General features: G+C 37.6%; 1 pseudogene; it reads left to right on the plus strand.

Annotated features, from left to right (window-relative positions):
• The first annotated feature begins 869 nt into the window (after positions 1-869).
• On the plus strand, positions 870-6082 carry LOC125469182 (annotated as a pseudogene).
• The last annotated feature ends 9169 nt before the right edge of the window (positions 6083-15251 follow it).

Here is a 15251-nt window from a genome sequence, read left to right on the forward strand (position 1 = left end):
ATCTGAATCAGCTGAATGAAAGTAAAGGGGTTTCTTCAAGAAACCTTTGCTTGGTAAACAATGCCTATTCACTCAGATAATACTCTGCACACTTGATGAATACCATGGAACTATTCGACTACTGAATGACAGAAAGCTCTGATTCCTTACTTTCCTGATACCAAAGTTGCTTTATTCAAGCCAAGCTGGCTAAAGCTAAGAGAATCACTTTCCTTCATGAATGTGGTTTCCTTAGTGCAAGCACTAAGTAAACAAGCTATCTCTCCTTATGGTCAAGCAAGTAAACTACCTTACTCTAACAAGTAGTAAACTAGCCCTTTCATGCTTCAAAGGGAGTTTTCTTCATAAACCCCAACCACGACCATCCTTAAATTGACTGAAATACATTCTTTCTTGGGGGACCATGCCCTCGGGAGAAACTAGCGATGATTGCCTCTCAATGGAATTCGTCTTCGGGGGATATTTCTTTGAGAAGAATGCAATTTCAATATAAGAATTTAGCCAGATTCAGAATCAACATTAGAGAACCAGACCTTATAGATTATCCCCCTACTCTTTCCCCTTTCTCTAATAATATGGTAAGCTCGTTGAACCTTCCTTATCTTCCGAACTAAAAGAAAGATCTTGAACTCTCTTCATCTTCTTCTTTGTCTCAATTTCCTGCTTCCTCCCCTTCACCTTTTTCTTTCCCCTCCTACTTCTTGAAGGATGGTCAATTTCCATCCCCTTTATTTTACTTTCCTCCTCATCAGAAATTACTTTCATCGGTGTCGTAAGGAGGAGGGGGTCAAATTGCTTAAACTAAAAGGGAAAAGGAAAGATAGGAAAGATGCCAAGTCAAGCCATGTACTACTATTGGCCATACAATGATGGCATTGTGGATCTTTAAAGGCATCATATGAATGTATGTTATATCTATAAGCGAGATGAAACCTAATCAAAAGGTACAAAAACATAATAAGCAAGACATATTAATCTGTGATACATGATGATAATAAAAAAAGGGTTAATCTTAGTTTACTACCCTGAAGTTTCTCGGTGTTCAACATTTGGTACATCAAGTTTTTTTTAATCCTAGAGTGGTACCTGAAGTCATAATTTTGGGGCACTTTCATACATCCGATAAGATTGCTATTAAATCAGTTGTTAATTGGTGACGTAAAGCTCACGTGGACAATGACTGGGCGCCATGTGATCATCTCCTACCTTTTCCCCCTGGAGATCCATAGCCACATATCCCTGAATCAACAAACTAAACTTCCAATTTCTCTGATACAAAATGTTCATGTCGCTAACTGAGCTTCGATTGAAGATCATACCTTTACACTTTGGTTTTGAGAAGACAAAACCTAGAAACTTCAAAGCCAGCCACAAATTTGCTAAAATCGTCGCTACTCCGGTGGTTGAGGAACTCGGTGCTGTTTAACAGCCAAGTAGCGACCATCGATCTCACCACGATCATGTTCATCTTCACCGGTCTAATAGGGTTTTAGATTGTGACTGTTTTAAGGAGGGAATGTTGGGATCATGCAGAGGGGGTGAGGTGGAAGAGGATGGGTTTTATCCACATGGGATCTATATTGGCATGTGGCGCCTAGTCATTGTCTATGTGGGCGTCACGTCACCAGTTAACGGATAATTTAATAGCAATCTAACATATGTATGAAACTATCCCGAAATTACTTCAAGTACTACTCTGGGATGAAAAAAAACTTGATGTATCAAATGTTGAAAATCAAGAAACTTTGGGGTAAAAAACTAAAATTAACTTTAAAAAAAAATGTCATGTAGGTAGATAAATGCAATTAATTTGTGATATTGGTTGATTATAAAAAATAAAAATAAAATCTATAAATGAGGTTTAGATCAGGAAGAAGAACAACAAAAAAAGAAAATAGATAATTATAGAGATAATTAGGAAGAAATTGAATTAAAGATAACTGTTGATACTGAAAAATAATCTTGAAATTAAGGGATTAGACTTATTTTAATAAACTGGACTATTTCTAATATTGGCTAAAAAAAACTTGAACTTCTATCAAGTTTTCCAAAGGATGAATTATTTTCTTTCATTAATTCGGCCGAGTATGCGGCTGGTGAAGCTCTGTTTAAGAACTTTAGGTTTTTTTGTGTGGTCACTTTTGGGCCTCTATAATTAGGCCTTAGTTTTTGGGCTCCTATTTAATTTTTGCTTTAGGTATAGATAAGACCCTTTACTCATGTATTGCATATATATGTGGTGTCCTATCTGTACGGACCCTCGACTGTTTTATTTCTTGCTTTCACTTGCAGAGTCATTGTAATTTTTCCTTCTGAACTTTGTTATAAAAATTCCCATCGTCCAAAAAAAAAAAGGGATTAATTCTCCATTTTTGTAAGGTTTTGAGAACCTTAACCAACTCGTTGATGTCAGTCGTGGTTTGGGTGTCACTGTTGATCTCATAATTTCTAAATATCCTCATCTATTAAGGGAATCAATTACAACTTGCCTCAAGTTTAGAGTAGTTCCCACCCTAACAAAAATGCGCTAGCACCTAGCGCATTTTTCCACTCAGTGAACAATGATAGATCCCAATGAACACCAATGGGCCAAATGCATCTCCACCCCTAAAAGAAAAAGCCTAGTCCATTTTATTAAAATATGATTAAATAAAATGCATCTCCAATTGGATCCTTAAAATAATGATTTTAATAGGTTTTAAAAAACCTATTTCCTTACCAATCCATCGAACATTCACATCACTTTTCCCTTTTTCCCACCGGTTCTCTCTATCCTCTCTCTCTCTCTCTATCTATTTTCTCTCCCTCTCTCTCTCTCTTTTCCAGCTCACTCCCGTGAGCTCTCCTTCTCCTTCCTCTTCAAACCCTTTAACAAATCAAACACAACATATTATTTTTGTAATCCCTGGAGCTCAAGGAACCCAACCATGGCCTTGCATGCGGCATCAATGCATGGTGCGAGGTCTTACCATTGATGCCGAGAGCTTGAGCTCTCAATCTCTAACCCAAGTGATGTTTCTATCACTGTATTGTGTTCTTGAGGCTTTAAATCTTGTTATGTTGCAATTTTTGTGGTTAATTTGAGGGCTTAATTCCCTGCATGTGATTCCGACAAAGGAAAACGGACAAACTCCGACGAGTTCAAGGTCCAATTCTCGGTGAAATCTCTTGCATTTCACCTAGGTAAGTTCTCAATCCTATTCTTATGGTTTCTAACTTATAAATCGTGTTGGAAACCTTTGCATTGATGCAAACATGCTGTCGGTGCATTTTTTTTAGATTTTCCGACGAACTCAGGCCATCATTTCCAGGCACAAAAAAAAAGGAAAAAAAGAAAAAAGTGAATGACGTCAGCATGGCATCAGATGGGTCGATCCCAAGGTCTGTCAATTTTGGGCTGGCTTAGAGACCAGCTTAGGCTGGGTGCCAGGCAATCTGCTGGGCTGGAGAGAGTTCCCTAGGTGTCGGGCCATTTTTTTGGCAATGTGCCGGCCTGTCCCACCCCCGGTGGAAGTGCTCTTATAACTTGCTCGTTCTTATCCTGATAATTAATTAAGTTTTAATTACTAATTATATATGTAATATTTAAGCCATGCAATACAACAGTAGTTTTTTATTTGTTTTTCAGGCGTGCAACATGCAGGAGTTGACATGTTTATAAATGTTCCACGTGGAGATGCGGGGTGGGCAGCGGTTTGATTTAATAATACTCAAACGGAGACAAATGAAAAGAAATGTAAGTTTAACATATTAATTTTAATATTATAGTGAAAGTATTATATATATATATATATATATATATATATATATATATGGAAGACAAGTAACACATTCAAGTGGCACTAAGCATCACAATACAAATATAGACAGTCCAAAGAAGAGGAAAACTTCTGCTATGCCATGCAGCTGGCGTCTTCTTCTGTGCTGTCCATGTCTATGCAATTAGCAATCGAGCTAGGCGTTTTCGACATCATAGCAAAAGCCGGTCCTGGTGCCAAGCTCTCTTCATCAGAGATTGCAGCCCATATAGGCAGTGGCACCAGAAATCCTGAGGCACCAATGATGTTGGATCGTATTCTAAGGCTCCTAGCCAGTCACTCTATTCTCAGCTGCTCTGTTGTTGCTAATGAAGAAGATGGGTCTGATTCTCGGAGGCTCTACAGCCTTGGCCCTGTTTCCCGCTACTTTGTGACTAATGAAGATGGTGTTTCTTTAGGTCCCATGATGCTATTGATTCAAGACAAGGTCTTCCTAGACAGCTGGTCTGTTTAGTTCTACTCTTTTTCCCCTACTAATTAATCATGGTCTCAACCCTTCTATTTTAATTCGTCTATATTTTGTTTATACACATAATTAGTAAAATTATACAGAGAATTAGAGCAATTATCATGAATTTTAGTTTAATTAGAACTTTGATCCTTAAATTAAATATTTGTGAGTATTAATCTTTGAACTTGTTACAATACTAAAAAAAAATTAGTTCACAAACTAAACTCCAATTGTACCAAAGTCTGTGAATCATTTCTCTATTTTTTGCAAAGCGATATGATAAAGAAACCAAAATGACTTTACTTATTATGCACGGATTAGAAAATAAATTGAATAAACCCTCCGTTGTACCATATTCGTTAAATGTAAAGATTTTCTATTTCGATATTCATTTATTAATTTTCATATCAATCTTGCTCATCAACAAAAAGTTCTAATTGTTTAATATAAAGTAATAATAATAAAAAATTGTGTCTGCCAAAAAAAGTACAGGAAATAATGCCGGCAAGCTTAGCTATCCAGGGGTGTTTGCCTTCTCTCCAAGTCCATCACTCATTTTTAGCCGGCTAATGATCCAACTCTTGTTAAATTGAGTAGTATAAACTCATTTGGCAATTTTTCGTTTGTTTCATTTCTGGAATCACTTACAACTTATTTATTCACAAGAAATAAGAAACTTATTGGTGAAAAAAATTGGTGTCTCTCTAGTTTTTTTTTTCCCTTTCTAATTAGCCTACTTAATAGTAATTTAACTTTTTAACTCTAACTTGGGTGCTACACGTTGACATTGATAGGTCCCAACTGAACGATGCAGTTGTTGAAGGAGGAATTCCATTTAACAGAGTCCATGGCACGCATGCTTTTGAGTATCCGGCTTGAGACCCCAGGTTTAATCAAGTTTTCAACACAGCAATGTTTAACCACACCACTATTGTCATGAAGAAGATACTTCTTCTCTACAAGGGTTTTGAGAAACTTACCCAACTTGTTGATGTTGGTGGTGGTTTGGGAGTGACTCTTAGTCTAATCACTTCCAAATATCCTCATATTAAGGGTATTAATTACGACTTGCCTCATGTCTTAAAACATGCCCCTTCATATCCTGGTAAAGATCACTTTAGTTAATTTGATCCATAATACTTAGTTGGAAAGTGATTTCCATACATCGACCATTTTCCTTTCCCTACACACTTAAGTTTAGACTTTGGATTGAACAAATCTTTGAGAATCAAGAGACAAATAAACAGGGGTGTACAAACGAAGAAAAAAGGCGTGCGAAAATCATCTTCCTTCTTAGTTTTATATATGCACAAGCCATGCTGCTTAACATAGGAGTTAATTTATCTTTTCAGGGGTGCAACACGTTGGAGGAGACATGTTTAGCAGTGTTCCATCTGGGGATGCCATTTTTATGAAGGTAATTAGCTTTCTTATTTCTAGAGCATTAGTCTTTTTTCCTTTTCAGCTTGAGGCTATACAAACAATGGTTACAATGTATCTGTGGATAAATTTGTAGTGGATACTTCACGATTGGAGTGACCAACATTGCCAACAGCTGTTGAAAAATTGTTACAATGCTATTCCAGACGATGGAAAAGTGATTATCGTGGAAGCACTTCTTCCAGTGATGCCAGAGACTAGCACCGCCGTGAAGAGCACCTCCCAAATTGATGTGGCTATGATGACTCAAAACCCGGGAGGAAAGGAGCGAAGCCGAGAAGAGTTTATGGCTTTGGCAACTGGTGCAGGATTTAGTGGCATTAAATATGAATGTTTTATCTGTAATTTTTGGGTGATGGAGATCTTTAAGTAAACACCTACCTCATGGAAGTGTACTTATCCTGGCGTCTTGCCCCATTAATAACAAAGCACTTGAAGTAATTCGTAATCAAATAAAAACACTTACTTCGCATAACCCTCTGTATGCAGACACGAGAAGTACTTAATCTCATCACACCCTGCAAAAGTCTTCTACTCTCTTCAATGTGGCTAGAAAACGTTTTCTTTTGAATTTAACCCCATAAACTGCAAAAACTTTACATGTATTATTTCAGCAATGACACCTTTAATTTGAGTCGAAGAAACAATACATTTTAATCTTTATCACAAGACTATCATGCAATGAGACTACTTGAATTTCTTTAGTCTTAAACTCGCACCTTTGTTTTTGGCAAGAGGGATATATGACTCATTCAAATATATTTTGCATGATATTTTGTGTCACTGTTATTCAAAATATTAAGACTGAACTTTATTTTTCATTTTTTATTGTGGGTTCGTTTTTTTTGCTTAGATTGACTTCCGCTTCTTCTTTTTGTTCTTTGGGCTTCTGCTTCTATTTTTACCTTGTTATTGTTTCTAATTTCATTTATTTAATTTTTTTTTTTTTGTGTTGGTTGACGCTTAGTGTTCTTTAGTTGAAGTTATGAATCCTTTGGTTTCTACATTGTCTTTGACATACATGCTTAACTTTAAGCTTTCCGATTACGTTTATTTACATAAGTATGCGGATTTGTTTTAAAGCAAGTACTTGTACAGTTCTAAAGTGTTTGGAAGTTCGTAAGTAGCACACAGTTGATTATACAATTGTGCAAGTTTTTTCTTACTAAAAATAAGTAATTGTACAGTTCGAAAGTGTTTAAAGGTAAGCAAGCAATACTCAGTTGGTTATACAACTGGGTTTAGGATTTTTTTTCCTAAAAAAAAACTTGTACAATTCTACAGTGATTTGAAATTTGCGAGCAGCACACGGTTGGTTAGACGATTGTGGGGGTGTTTTCTTGTTTTCTTCCTGAAAGCACGTACTTCTATAATTATGAAGTGTTTCGAGGTTAGCTCAATTTATAGATACTCTAACATCAATTCCGAGCATGTTTTCTTCAATCACGGTGATGGAATATTCTCTAACGGTGTCAGCATATTACGTAACGGCAGGTACATTCTTTTATTGAATATTCGTTAATGCCGACAAAATATTATGTCTGGTGACTGGAATCTAGATTTCGGCCAACGGTGACAACATGTTCAACCCAAGAGCATGTCAAGGCATGCAGGCGCTCGTCGGCCGGCCCGCACGTGGCGGCTCGTCCAGTTTTAAGTACTTTCATCCCTTATTTTGTGCAAACAAAGGGAATTTCAAGTCTTTTCCTCAGTAATTTTGAGCCTTAGATAGTTTATGAGTAATATTGGGGAGACTAAATTTATAGATTAAGTTTTGTAAACTAAATGACATGAGAGTTAATGATTGGATTATTACTTAAACGTTGATAAATGTGCGCATGTCTTACTGGTGAACATCATTTAGTTTGCAATTTTAATCTACAAATTTAGTCTTCCTAGCATTACTCATAGTTTATTGTTTAGTATAGTGGGTTCCCATGTAGGAGAGACTTATTCCAAGGATGTTACAGGCCAAGCAAGCAAGGCAACTACGAACCAACTATGTATCAGTGAATGGGGTTGGTTTTCAAACGTATATTTTATGTATATATAGTTTCCATATTCGCTTTAACGAATGTTTTGTATCATTCCGCATTTTTATTTAGAAATATAATATTGTTGAGATTTATAAAATTATGACTGCTTGATCATACATAATTTATCCACTCATCATGCATGCTTACACTGGTGATTATAGTATTCGTCCGGGTCAGGACCTATTTCTCATGTATGTTCATATTGCACCTTTAATATCATATTGGATCCATTGTAGGTGTTAGCATGTACTAGTTGCACTTTTCTTTTAGGACTTGTATGTGACATGTTTAGCGCCAACTTCACTTGCATGTAGTACTAGAGCGTAGATTATTATACTCAACATGTTCATGTAGCTACTTTCTAAATGGGCTTGTGTGTTTGCATATTTTGATGAGCATAGATAGCATATGTTGAGATATTTCGGTTGACCATATCCTTCAAATAATTGTTTTATACAGTTATTTGGTTTTCATAATTATATGTGGTATGATTTTGGAAACTGTACGGGTTTAATAGTGAGAGGTTTTTAAGTTACGAAAAATAAAAGTTTTAGTGAAGCTTTATTTTTGCCCAGTCACATTTTCTATTTTGCGCACCAACCTAGCCCATTGAAGACGAGAGTGAGGTACAACAAGGCCATTTCTGTCCACCGCCTTTTTCATGAAGGCTCTAAGACTTAGTAATTGGATTCTATGGCAAGCGAGGAATTATTGGCAGATTAGGACCTCCACTTCTGACAAAGTATGAATTTAATTCCTGTTAGTCATGTAATATCCATCCTACCCAAGATGGAAATATTCATACTAATACTGCATTTCTCTCAATGATCTCACACTGTATGTTTTTGTAATAAGGGTTATCTCGTACTGTACACTTTCACTTTTAGTTTAATTTAAGTCTAGACTTTGGTTTTAATTTATTCGTACTTTTTACACATCACTTCCATGTTATGGTTTCGTCAACCTCTGGGTGCTGGTCAACATACCTCAATTTCAGTGTCCATCTGAATATCCGTGGCGGAGATCATCAATATGGTTGCATCAATTATGATGTTTTGTTGGGTTATGAAATTCCTTAAGTAAACCAATGCTCTTGTCTATTAAGTGACATGTGTCAACCTCGTTATGTGATGTGTTTGATTCAGCTACATATGAAATCATATGGTGGATTGGGTTGTTACAAATAGAAGTTAGTCAGTAGTATGTTTGGAATATGTTAGTATTAATTAAGCTCTAATACCATATTAACTACATTGAGAAAAATCGAAGAACGATGAAGAATTGACAAAGATGAAGAATTAGAAAGAAAAAACAGAAGAGGAAAATAAAGAAGAATGAACGCGCTTTTCTAGATTGATTGAATGATTCTTAGTTAGAACAGATAGCTCATAAGCTATTTATACAAAACATAGCTGAGGTAATACTAACATACTACTTAATATCTTCTAGTTATACTAATAACCCAATACACTGGACCATTATGAACAAACTATTAACAGACTACTTAACGGTTTCTAGCTATAGTAACAACTTAATGCATCAGATGAGGCCACATATAACTGAATCAAACACATCACATAATGACACACGTCACTTAATATTGTCAACTATTTTCTTCAAAGTGACAATTTGATACCTATGTGGTACTGCATGGGTCTAAATATTAGATTTGGACCGAAGATGGATAATTCACAATGGGATTTAATTCTCGGCCCAATGATATTCCTTGAGGCCAGATGGTATCCAGCCCATGATGGATTTGACCAACTCCTAACAAGAGTAGGATTCTTAAAAGGCATGTTAGGTGAAGTAATGGTTCGGCCTAGTCCTAATTAAAGTAAAACTATATAGGATCAGGATGGGTTTGATAAGATTCAAATCATTATAAGGATCAAAGTTCGTTGCTAATTAAGATAAGGAATGTATCTAAAGGTTTAGAGTCCTAGTTCTTGTCAAACTGGCTGAAGCCGCATGTAGATTAGTTTTGGCTAGTGATCGGAAAACGTTGAGATATCCATAGAGATGTTAAGGAAGTATAGGTCTAGTGGGACTTTATTGCGGCATACTTAGTCATCACGAAACTTGCCCCTATAAAATAGAATTGAGTCGACAATGTGAAAAAGACCTTCAACTCAACACACAAATGCCCCACACAAAATATTGCTATACGCGAACATCTCTCATACTCTGAGAAACCGCTGACTTCCTTAACTTCGTCAACAAACCTTCAGTTTGGACTAACATCAGTGTATTGACAACCAACGACATCTTCAGTAATGATTAACAGCGCTAAAGCTATAAAATCAAGCGATCAATGAGCATCTTCAGTTTGGAGTAATAATACTACTTCAAGTTAGGATGGTTATTTATCCAAATCTCTGTCAGTACGGAATCCTTGGATTCCTTGTTCGAAGAGGTCATCTCATTAGCTTTTTGGGAAGTGTGGTGTTGCCAGGTTACATAGTGTTTGGTACATTGAAAGTCAAGCTTGTCTATGATTGGTTATTCCTAGGTGTATTTCGGATTTTGGCATTCTAACAACTGAACAACATCTACAGTCAAGACACTTATTTCTTTTGAGTATTTGTGTCCTTACAATTTGATCACAATTCGGCGCACCTATATTTTCAACAATATAGTTGAGGCAGTTGAACCTAGTGCAGAAGATCCAGGACCTTGCAATGACTATAGACCTTGTCTTCAAGTTCTAGAACCCAAGGCCGAGACGTGTTCCTTCATCGACCATGATCACTTGAATACAAAAGTTAGTAGCACAATCGACACCACCACCACATTTATTCTCCTCACTGACGAGCTTGCCACTTGAAGATCCAACAAGAACGAAATGAACAAAATAGCTTGACATCCTCGGAGATTAGAGTTACGAACTTTACACCTTCATTTGTGGGATCAGATTAGATGATGGGTCTAGGTCGTGAGTTGGCACGCCTCACCAAAAGAGTATAATTAGCTCATTAGTTTCTTGGCATGTACACCATGCAGGCTTAATAATTTTTAAGATCAACAGTTACTCATCAAATTTTTGTGTTGGATGCCTTTTAATTCAAGCTTTGAACTCTTATCAATTATAATTATATATTATAGAAGCGATCATCTTTTCAATTTGTTGATTCCAATCTAATGTTGTTTAGAGCAACTCCAGTGTTGTTTAGAGCAACCCCACGGCAACTGCATATTGAATCCCCTCCAGTGAACAATACCTGCCTTTAATGAACAATAATTGTCTTTTGCATCTCCACCCCTAAACTGAATACCCATGGCAATATGCAATAAAATATTAGTATTTTTTATTTTATAAAATAATAAAAAATACTTTTATTTCAAATTTTGGATATGATTTTTAATCTGTCTGGTTGTACCACATTTCATTAAATAAGAAATCACAACCCAAAGTATTTGAGAAAATATAAAATTGTGGTGTAAGGTGGAAGATGATGATAAGATATTTATAAAAAAAATTAAATCTTTTTTTTTTTTTTTTCAGATTTTTTATTAATTGTTTACATTTTATTTATTTATTTTTTATTTTTTACATTTTTTATTGCCTTTTTACATTTTTTATTAATTGTATATTGTGGCTGAAGTCAAGATCAGCTTGCCCTAAGGTACTCGGGCCTGCGATTTGAGTCCGCCCTCTCACTCGGGCCCCCTTCAGCCCAATTGCCCGCATGGGCTGGAGCAAGGAGGGGAGGCAATTGGATTGAAAACCTCCTCGGTCCACCAGGCTATCCACAATGGTGGAGTTGCTCTTAAAGCGCCATAATTCTTCTCGTGGAAATGTTTTAATGACCTACCTAGACAAAGTGGAACTGGCATTGGCCCTAACACCATGATATAAATCTTCTTTTCTATTTAATGAGATCTTATATATATCATGTTACAAATTTTCTAGCAGGTAAGATAAGAAACTATCTACTTTATCTTTTGGGTTAATCTCAATTTACTACTCTGAAGTTTCTTAGTTTTCAACATTTAGTATATGAAGTTTTTTTCATCCCAGAATGATACCTAAAGTTATAATTTTGGGACACTTTCATACATCCATTAAGATTGCTGTTAAATCAACCGTTAACTTGTGATGTGGCACCCACATGGATAATAACTTAACGCCATTTGTCAACATGGGACCCACACGAATATTAAAAATTAAAAAATAAATAAATATGGCCTCTCTATCCCGCCCTTCACCCACCCATGTTCCCACCAACCCTCTTCCCACCCTGATGGTGAAGTGTTCCTGCATCACATCTCTTGGTCTTGGGTTTGAAGGTGCGTCTTGGTCTTGGGTACGAAGGTTTGTGTGCTTCTGCTGCTTTACTGTTGCCTTTGAATGTGATTAACCCACCCACCTTCCCCTTCCTGACACCCACCCCGCCCTAAGCCTTTTCCCCTTCCCAAAACCCCTAAAATTCCCTGCCTTTCTTCTGTCCTTTGCACCCACTCTTCACCCCTAACTTCTGTCGATCCTCGGCTGCAATATGAAGTCGAATTTCTTCGGAAACAGATCGGTATGTGTGTGCAACAAGGTGTCATCCAGTTCGAGAAACACTGTCATCTTCTCAGGAGAAACCAGCGGCATAAGGGATAGCTCGAACAAGAGCTTGCCCAGATTGGATTTTTCAATCCGGGTTTGCGTTCTAAGTGGCAGCTGTGGAGAGAGAAGGAAGGGAAGGTTGGGTGGGCAAGAGGGATGGAATTTTGGGGGTTTTGGGGAAGGGGAATGGGCTAGGTTTTGGGGATGGGGAATAGGCTTGGTGGCGGGGATGGGTATCAAAGCAGCTCCAGCGTATGTTGGAGCCCGAGAGATAGGTGAGTGAATAGGGCCAGAGAGCTCGAGCAATCAAGCCCAGCGTGTGCTGGCAAGGGAGCTCGAGCAAGCCCAAGCGAGAAGCCCGTGGAGAGTTACCAGCCCGAGATCCCGGAGTGGAATTGATGCAAGGCTGACGTCACCCTGACATCAACCACATTTTTTCTTCTATTTTGCCTCGGCCTCCGTTGGATCTCAACCCACAAATTTGCCGGAGTTTACTAAGAAGAGGTGACCAAAAACTGGGCAAGGTTTCAGAGAAATTGCAGGGGGTTATACCTCTGGTTTTGAACTGGAAAAAAAACCATAAATCTTGTCCCAAGCAACATTAAGACATAATGAAACAAGATTTGCATAGAGAACCTCACCTGGGTTTGAGTTTTAGATCTTGTAGCTCTCGGCTTCAATGGTGGTTTACACCGTGATGGTCCAATGATGCATGCAACGGTATTGCTAGGATCCTTTAGTCCCAAAGATTAAGGTTTCATGGTTTTGGAGTTTGATTTGTTTAATTTTCGAAAAGGAAAGTGGGTGAGAGCTCTCGGAGCTCTAGATAGAGTGAAAGTGCAGAGAGAGAGGAACTTTAGAAAAATGGAGAGAAGTGAGAAAGATGAGTGGAAAGAGAGGGAGTGAGCCTGGAGTCTGGGTTCTGGTCATCGGACATCATCTCGTAGAGGGTTTAGGACTGGGTCGGTCGAGTCAGAGACTGATTTGACTCGGCAAGTTGCGGTAGCGGCGATTGAGGATAAAGAGGGGAGAATAGGGGCTTGGAGGGCGAGGAAGTGGGGGAATAGAGCTTGGAGAAGGATCTTGATGGCGAGAATGAGAGGGTTTGACTGGAGATGAAGCTCGGGTTAAAAGATATGGGTTTTTTTACGGGAAACAGATGACTGAGCTCTGAGAGCTCGGTGGGGGAATTAAGTGAATGGGATAGAAAACCCAGAAGTGGGATTTTTGTAGGGATGCAAGGATTGAAGGATATTAAAATATTTTCCAGGAAAATGAAGAAAGTAAAATATTTTGTATTATTTTATAAATAAAAAAATACTAATATTTTATTGCTTATTGCCAGGGTTATTGAAGTGCAACGGTGGAGATGCAAAAGGCGGTTACTGTTCATTAAGTGCAATTACTGTTCATTGGGTGGATAGCATAGTGTATTGCCTGGGGAGCCTTTCCCACGGTGGAACTGCTCTCAGGGAAGCGGAATGGGAATGTGGGGTGGGTGAAGGGCGAGATAGAGAAGCCCAGCTTTTTTTTAATCCACATGGCGCTTAGTCATTATCCACGTGGATGTCACGTCACCAATTAACAACAACCTTAACGGATGTATGAAAGTGTCCCAAAATTATGACTTTAGGTACCCACTCTGGGATGAAAAAAACTTCATGTGCCAAATGTTGAAAACCAATAAACTTCAAGGTAGTAAACTGAGATTAACCCTTATCTTTTATATAAACATGAGAACCCTTTCTACACATACGAAAGTCATGGAAACTATGAAAGTATGGAACACATATAAATGGCATTTCTAACAAACCCATTGAAGCCTCCACCACCATCTTCATTGTTTGACCAATTACGTCCCCTAATATATATATATATATATATATATATATATATATATATGATCTTTTACGTCTTGAAAATTTTGAAAAGGGTAAAAAATAGTTTTGGAAGGGGTAGGAGGAAAAAAAATGGAAGAATTGTATGAGAAAGGTTAATTTTGTGTGGAACAAAGTACATAGATATTTATAGAGTTTTTAGGTTAATTTTTATTTAAATAATTTTTTAATTGATTTAGCCGTTGATTTTAATTTTGGCTATTTAGATTTTTTTTTTTACTGTTAGATTTGATCATATTTGATCTCAACCGTAAGATTTAATGTATTCATAAATTAGACTTAAAAAATAAAGTTCCAATTTGCATCGTTGAATCAACCGACCGTCCAATCATATGGGCCATTGGATGAAAATTAGCAGTTGGCTTAGGTTTGGGTGGCCAACAAATACCGTCGGATGAAAAACTAGATGCTGGCCTTGGTTTGGGTGATCAATTAAGCTATCAGTGGTGGCTCCCACCTGATGTAGCTCCATTGCATGCAGGAATATGGGGTGCATCAGTGCACGGAGTGTGGATTTTTTGCAGGCACGTGCACACACAATGGTGGTTCTTAACTTCTTTTTTTTGGAAATTAGGCTGCTTGTTGTATTACCAACAACACACCTTACAAGAGAGAGGCCTACATACAACACAAACACAACAATAAAAGTATGGACCTCCAAAGTACAACAAAATCAAGCCCAAGCTACCCAACAAAAAACAGAAAAAAAAAAACCGAACAGCTTGCATTCTCTGCCACAGCACCTCCACCGCTGCTGCCATCCGAAGGACCTCCAAACTCGAACCAATTGCTAGAAAGCTAGCCACATCGAGCTCCCAAAGTCGATAAAAGAAGGCTTCAACAACCGCCAAATAGCACATCGAAGATCGGCACCACAAATCGAAGGAAGCTCGCAAGAAACAACCCACGAGCAATAGTGGCAACAAGGCCAAGTCGAGGCAAGAAGGTGATGAGAACACCTGAGCATCAAAAAAATCTGAAGTTCTACACATCTCCCTCCTAAACGGGAATCGTGAAGATTCATGTTCACAGTATGGATTAGTGAAAGCCGAT

The sequence above is a fragment of a genome, unplaced genomic scaffold, assembly GCF_019419815.1.
Source record: "Pyrus x bretschneideri cultivar Hongxiangsu unplaced genomic scaffold, Pyrus_bretschneideri_v1 Contig40, whole genome shotgun sequence".
In the NCBI taxonomy this organism is placed as follows: domain Eukaryota; kingdom Viridiplantae; phylum Streptophyta; class Magnoliopsida; order Rosales; family Rosaceae; genus Pyrus; species Pyrus x bretschneideri.